This window comes from Schistocerca serialis, unplaced genomic scaffold (genome assembly GCF_023864345.2).
Source record: "Schistocerca serialis cubense isolate TAMUIC-IGC-003099 unplaced genomic scaffold, iqSchSeri2.2 HiC_scaffold_1105, whole genome shotgun sequence".
NCBI classification, from domain to species: Eukaryota; Metazoa; Arthropoda; class Insecta; order Orthoptera; family Acrididae; genus Schistocerca; species Schistocerca serialis.
This window is the reverse complement of record NW_026047299.1, coordinates 20001-27500: the sequence shown is the minus strand read 5'-3', so window position 1 is coordinate 27500 and position 7500 is coordinate 20001. Positions and strand designations below refer to the sequence as shown.

The window sequence follows — 7500 nt, the reverse complement described above, 5'->3', positions numbered from 1 at the left end:
TCCGACGGAACTACGCCAACCATGCTGGCAAAACAGTATCGCCATCTATGCGAATCTGACAACACTAGGTCCGCCATGTCGAGCGCACCACAAAACATACCGCCATCTGTAGGTCTCCCTCAGCATGAGCTCCTGCAACGACGATACCGCCATCTATGGGACGCCAAGCCGACTAAGACATCGATGGGCCCACAGTGCCCATCTTTCGACGCCACCCACAAAGCATGCAGCCTGTGTCGACCACAGCACCCAAACGCCAGTGCCTCTGCCGCACGAAGTCGTGGACCGGCAATCACACCACCCGCACCCGCTCGTGCCCCACCCCAACCGCCAAACTCGCAACGCCAGCGGATGAACGGCGGAAGTTTCCCGCAGTCGTAATGTGCAATCCACACCTATAACTTGCGTTTCATGAAGAGTTATGTCCAATATGCGACATTCCCGCTGTCCCTATACATGAGCTGCGAGCTGTACCACGTACAAGCTACAGACGCGATCGCATTGCTCACTGTACGGATTCCCATGCCGAGCGATCAGCTAGGAAGCGCCCCATCCACGTCGGTACCCTTGGGCGTTGCACTCGCAGTCGCAAAAAACGTTGGGCAAATATATTTCTCCGATGCTGAGCGATCAGCTAGGAAGCGCCCCATCCATGTCGGTACTCGTACGCGTCGCACTCGCAGTCGCAAAAAACGCTGGGCAAATATATTTCTCGGAAGAGTAATGACAGTCCGAGCCTCCTGCGTGGGAAGAGTCTTTCTAGGCCCTGACCCACGGGAAGCGTGTAGCTTCCCCCATCCCGGACATTTCACGTCGTCACACTACCGGTATTGACTAATAGACTGATTGCTGATAATCATTAGCCACACACTGGGGGAAACGGCCGACAGGGGCGGCAACATAGTGGAGCCGCAGTGTCACTAATGTACAGAGATAGAACAGTTTCGACTGGAACCAGAGTAACCGTATACACGGCACTGATTAGTAATAGATGCAGAGCCATCAGAATACAGATAATATATACAACCGTCCCTATACATGCTGAAAGACTCTGCACACAATGAGAACCACACGTCAGCCAGACACTATCACACACTACTCTCTGCCTCTAACAGGCACACACACAATATCTAACCACCAGCATGGAAGAACATCCGGTGCATCCTCTCCGCCACATTACACAATCCACACTATCATAACCAGACCGGGAGGTCCACCCAGAAAACAGAATATCCCACCCTTCCGACATCCGCCATTGCTCAGCTAAGCCACGAACACCCACACATGTCCTACACAGGGGTGCACCCAACATCACAATACTGCCTCCTGTCACAGTACACAAACAATGGCAGGAATGAAAGACACAGATCTGCCACAACCTTGGAATCGGAGCGCCGCCTGTCATGAGCCACAAGTGCATCCTGACGTGACAAATCGGATGATCCCGCAGGCATGCACTTACGATAATCACTATCAACGAACCTGCCGCCCCCTCCCCCCCCAAAATACACCTTTCCCTACAACGTGTACCTTAACCTAAGCTATATTGTACCTTAACCTAAGCGATATTGTACCTTAACCTAAGGTATATCGTACCTTAACCTAACCTACATTGCGCCTTCACCTAACCTACGTTGTACCTTAACCTAACCTACGTTGTACCTTAACCTAACCTACGTTGTACCTTAACCTAACCTACGTTGTACCTTAACCTAACCTACGTTGTACCTTAACCTAACCTACGTTGTACCTTAACCTAACCTACGTTGTACCTTAACCTAACCTACGTTGTACCTTAACCTAACCTACGTTGTACCTTAACCTAACCTACGTTGTGCCTTAACCTAACCTACGTTGTGCCTTAACCTAACCTACGTTGTGCCTTAACCTAACCTACGTTGTGCCTTAACCTAACCTATGTTGTGCCTTAACCTAACCTATGTTGTGCCTTAACCTAACCTATGTTGTGCCTTAACCTAACCTATGTTGTGCCTTAACCTAACCTATGTTGTGCCTTAACCTAACCTATGTTGTGCCTTAACCTAACCTATGTTGTGCCTTAACCTAACCTATGTTGTGCCTTAACCTAACCTATGTTGTGCCTTAACCTAACCTATGTTGTGCCTTAACCTAACCTATGTTGTGCCTTAACCTAACCTACGTTGTGCCTTAACCTAACCTACGTTGTGCCTTAACCTAACCTACGTTGTGCCTTAACCTAACCTACGTTGTGCCTTAACCTAACCTACGTTGTGCCTTAACCTAACCTACGTTGTGCCTTAACCTAACCTACGTTGTGCCTTAACCTAACCTACGTTGTGCCTTAACCTAACCTACGTTGTGCCTTAACCTAACCTACGTTGTGCCTTAACCTAACCTACGTTGTGCCTTAACCTAACCTACGTTGTGCCTTAACCTAACCTACGTTGTGCCTTAACCTAACCTACGTTGTGCCTTAACCTAACCTACGTTGTGCCTTAACCTAACCTACGTTGTGCCTTAACCTAACCTACGTTGTGCCTTAACCTAACCTACGTTGTGCCTTAACCTAACCTACGTTGTGCCTTAACCTAACCTACGTTGTGCCTTAACCTAACCTACGTTGTGCCTTAACCTAACCTACGTTGTGCCTTAACCTAACCTACGTTGTGCCTTAACCTAACCTACGTTGTGCCTTAACCTAACCTACGTTGTGCCTTAACCTAACCTACGTTGTGCCTTAACCTAACCTACGTTGTGCCTTAACCTAACCTACGTTGTGCCTTAACCTAACCTACGTTGTGCCTTAACCTAACCTACGTTGTGCCTTAACCTAACCTACGTTGTGCCTTAACCTAACCTACGTTGTGCCTTAACCTAACCTATGTTGTGCCTTAACCTAACCTATGTTGTGCCTTAACCTAACCTATGTTGTGCCTTAACCTAACCTATGTTGTGCCTTAACCTAACCTATGTTGTGCCTTAACCTAACCTATGTTGTGCCTTAACCTAACCTATCGTTGTGCCTTAACCTAACCTACGTTGTGCCTTAACCTAACCTACGTTGTGCCTTAACCTAACCTACGTTGTGCCTTAACCTAACCTACGTTGTGCCTTAACCTAACCTACGTTGTGCCTTAACCTAACCTACGTTGTGCCTTAACCTAACCTACGTTGTGCCTTAACCTAACCTACGTTGTGCCTTAACCTAACCTACGTTGTGCCTTAACCTAACCTACGTTGTGCCTTAACCTAACCTACGTTGTGCCTTAACCTAACCTACGTTGTGCCTTAACCTAACCTACGTTGTGCCTTAACCTAACCTACGTTGTGCCTTAACCTAACCTACGTTGTGCCTTAACCTAACCTACGTTGTGCCTTAACCTAACCTACGTTGTGCCTTAACCTAACCTACGTTGTGCCTTAACCTAACCTACGTTGTGCCTTAACCTAACCTACGTTGTGCCTTAACCTAACCTACGTTGTGCCTTAACCTAACCTACGTTGTGCCTTAACCTAACCTACGTTGTGCCTTAACCTAACCTACGTTGTGCCTTAACCTAACCTACGTTGTGCCTTAACCTAACCTACGTTGTGCCTTAACCTAACCTACGTTGTGCCTTAACCTAACCTACGTTGTGCCTTAACCTAACCTACGTTGTGCCTTAACCTAACCTACGTTGTGCCTTAACCTAACCTACGTTGTGCCTTAACCTAACCTACGTTGTGCCTTAACCTAACCTACGTTGTGCCTTAACCTAACCTACGTTGTGCCTTAACCTAACCTACGTTGTGCCTTAACCTAACCTACGTTGTGCCTTAACCTAACCTACGTTGTGCCTTAACCTAACCTACGTTGTGCCTTAACCTAACCTACGTTGTGCCTTAACCTAACCTACGTTGTGCCTTAACCTAACCTACGTTGTGCCTTAACCTAACCTACGTTGTGCCTTAACCTAACCTACGTTGTGCCTTAACCTAACCTACGTTGTGCCTTAACCTAACCTACGTTGTGCCTTAACCTAACCTACGTTGTGCCTTAACCTAACCTACGTTGTGCCTTAACCTAACCTACGTTGTGCCTTAACCTAACCTACGTTGTGCCTTAACCTAACCTACGTTGTGCCTTAACCTAACCTATGTTGTGCCTTAACCTAACCTATGTTGTGCCTTAACCTAACCTATGTTGTGCCTTAACCTAACCTATGTTGTGCCTTAACCTAACCTATGTTGTGCCTTAACCTAACCTATGTTGTGCCTTAACCTAACCTATGTTGTGCCTTAACCTAACCTACGTTGTGCCTTAACCTAACCCATATTGTACCTTAACCTAACCCATATTGTACCTTAACCTAACCCATATTGTACCTTAACCTAACCCATATTGTACCTTAACCTAACCCATATTGTACCTTAACGTAACCTAATTTGTGCCTTAACGTAACCTAATTTGTGCCTTAACGTAACCTAATTTGTGCCTTAACGTAACCTAATTTGTGCCTTAACGTAACCTAATTTGTGCCTTAACGTAACCTAATTTGTGCCTTAACGTAACCTAATTTGTGCCTTAACGTAACCTAATTTGTGCCTTAACGTAACCTAATTTGTGCCTTAACGTAACCTAATTTGTGCCTTAACGTAACCTAATTTGTGCCTTAACGTAACCTAATTTGTGCCTTAACGTAACCTAATTTGTGCCTTAACGTAACCTAATTTGTGCCTTAACGTAACCTAATTTGTGCCTTAACGTAACCTAATTTGTGCCTTAACGTAACCTAATTTGTGCCTTAACGTAACCTAATTTGTGCCTTAACGTAACCTAATTTGTGCCTTAACGTAACCTAATTTGTGCCTTAACGTAACCTAATTTGTGCCTTAACGTAACCTAATTTGTGCCTTAACGTAACCTAATTTGTGCCTTAACGTAACCTAATTTGTGCCTTAACGTAACCTAATTTGTGCCTTAACGTAACCTAATTTGTGCCTTAACGTAACCTAATTTGTGCCTTAACGTAACCCATGTTGTGCCTTAACGTAACCCATGTTGTGCCTTAACGTAACCCAATTTGTGCCTTAACCTAACCTATATTGTGCCTCAACCTAACCTATATTGCGCCTTAACCTGACGCACGTTGTCGCTGAACCTGCTCTGTAATTGTTATGCAACTCGTTAAATTAGTGTAGTGTTGCCTAACCGCAACCCTCGCAATATAGTTCGCTATTCGCACTGCCCGGTCCCCTGTGTATCGCGTCATGTTAAACACCTTGCAGGTGTTGCTGACTTTCCACATGCTCCTGCTATACACTGTAATGTGGATAGCAGCAGGACGTACATGCCCCCCCCCCTTCCCCCCTGCCTTCGCAAGCTGGTCGTTGAGAAGTTTGCATGTTCAATGCCCTTCGCATGCCGACGTACTCAGCCTACGTTGTGGTACGGCCTGTCACCTGTCCGCCGATGTACGCAAAACCCACAAACTGTACTGCACATTGGTCCGTATGTACTGAATGATACATCGTGGCACATGTGTGACCGTACGACGACTGCGCCTAGCAACGGCAGACCATACAGTCCAAATATTGTGCACGCAGCTACGTGTCGTCTCCCTATAAGAGCTGGATTGCAGTGTGGTACGCCATTCAGACGTGTGGGAGGAACGGACGCCCTGGATGGCGATCAGCATGAGCAGTCTGTTGATGTAGTGGAGCGTGTATTCGGACGTAGTCGTCTCTTCTCACACACCGTGATAGCATGTTGCACCGCGTTCCACATCTGCGACATCCTGCAGAGGCCGGCTGACAGTCGTTCGCGCAATGGACACCGCATACGTACGGGGGCTACCTTCCACGTGTTCTCGAGGCGTGCACATGTTGTTGCGTCTATGTGGGCAGACGTAGTGTGTTGTGACACCTGACACAGGCATGCAATACTCGTTGCAAATGGCGATGGACGTCTACGTTTGCTGGTGACGTTACGCAAATGAACAACAGGTAACCCGTTGTGGTGCGGTTGTTCTCGCTAGAGGTGAATCAGTGTTGGCGACGATCGGTCGAGCTATTAACCGGTTGTTTCAGGGATACCCACCATGCCCACGAACGTGAAAGGGGACCCACCATGCCCACGAACGCGAAAGGGGATCTGGGTGTGAGGCGATACGCGGCGGTGGCTGGGTGGGACCGTCCCCGGCCGGTGAGGGGGGGCCGCCCGGCGTGCTGGCAGCGCGGTGCGTGGGCGCACGCGCTACAGCCGGCTGGTGGGGGCGGCCAGTGGCAGGCGCGCCGGCCGACGGACGCGGCAGGCGGCGCAGCTGCGCGCCGGCGCCCCCTGCTCGCGGCGCCTTGCGGCCAAAGTAGGTCCTCGCGGGCCCGGTGCGAAGCGCGGTGGCCATCTGCAGTGTGCTGGTCCGATTGAGGACTGTGTGCGCTGAGGATGCGCCGCCGCCCGGCGCTCGGCGCCGCGACGCCGTCTGCTGCTCGGTCGCCCCAGCGGTTCTCGCAGGTGGTTTGTATCGCAGCTGTGCGGACGTGTTGGCGCGTGCGCTGTGCTGGGAGAGTTCGCTTCGGCACCCAAGTGGGGCTTTTGTCCTTCTGTGGCGCTGGCGTTGGAGCTGCCGGTCACCGTAGGTGGCGCGTGTTGTCTCCCGCCGGCAATGCCACGACAGCACGCTCCCGGGCCTCTGTCGGCAGCGGCAAGCTCAGTTGGGAGCACGGGTGGTCGCACCTAAAGCGTCTACTCGCCTAACTCCGGGCGATTGCGCCTCTCTCGAACCCGACCAAGTACTTAGGACGGCGCTGCGCGCCGCCGGGACCTGAGAGGGTTTCGAGGTGTGTTGTGCAGGGGAGCTCAGCCTCCTCCTGTTTGCAGAATAATTGAGCGGACGCTTGCGTGTTCGCGCGGGCCCCCGGGACACACTCCCGGGCGGCCGGCTGCTCAGCTCTAGTTGACGCAGCTCCCTGGTTGATCCTGCCAGTAGTCATATGCTTGTCTCAAAGATTAAGCCATGCATGTCTCAGTACAAGCCGCATTAAGGTGAAACCGCGAATGGCTCATTAAATCAGTTATGGTTCCTTAGATCGTACCCACGTTACTTGGATAACTGTGGTAATTCTAGAGCTAATACATGCAAACAGAGTCCCGACCAGAGATGGAAGGGACGCTTTTATTAGATCAAAACCAATCGGTCGGCTCGTCCGGTCCGTTTGCCTTGGTGACTCTGAATAACTTTGGGCTGATCGCACGGTCCTCGTACCGGCGACGCATCTTTCAAATGTCTGCCTTATCAACTGTCGATGGTAGGTTCTGCGCCTACCATGGTTGTAACGGGTAACGGGGAATCAGGGTTCGATTCCGGAGAGGGAGCCTGAGAAACGGCTACCACATCCAAGGAAGGCAGCAGGCGCGCAAATTACCCACTCCCGGCACGGGGAGGTAGTGACGAAAAATAACGATACGGGACTCATCCGAGGCCCCGTAATCGGAATGAGTACACTTTAAATCCTTTAACGAGTATCTATTGGAGGGCA

The 7500-nt window shown here is 49.8% G+C and overlaps 1 non-coding gene across 1 annotated transcript in view; it reads left to right on the top strand.

Annotated features, from left to right (window-relative positions):
- The first annotated feature begins 6927 nt into the window (after window positions 1-6927).
- LOC126431656 (small subunit ribosomal RNA) overlaps window positions 6928-7500 on the top strand; it is a 1909-nt gene continuing 1336 nt past the window's right edge. Inside the window, exon 1 of the ribosomal RNA XR_007577688.1 lies at window positions 6928-7500. This exon is cut by the window's right edge and continues 1336 nt beyond it. This is a non-coding gene — a ribosomal RNA (small subunit ribosomal RNA).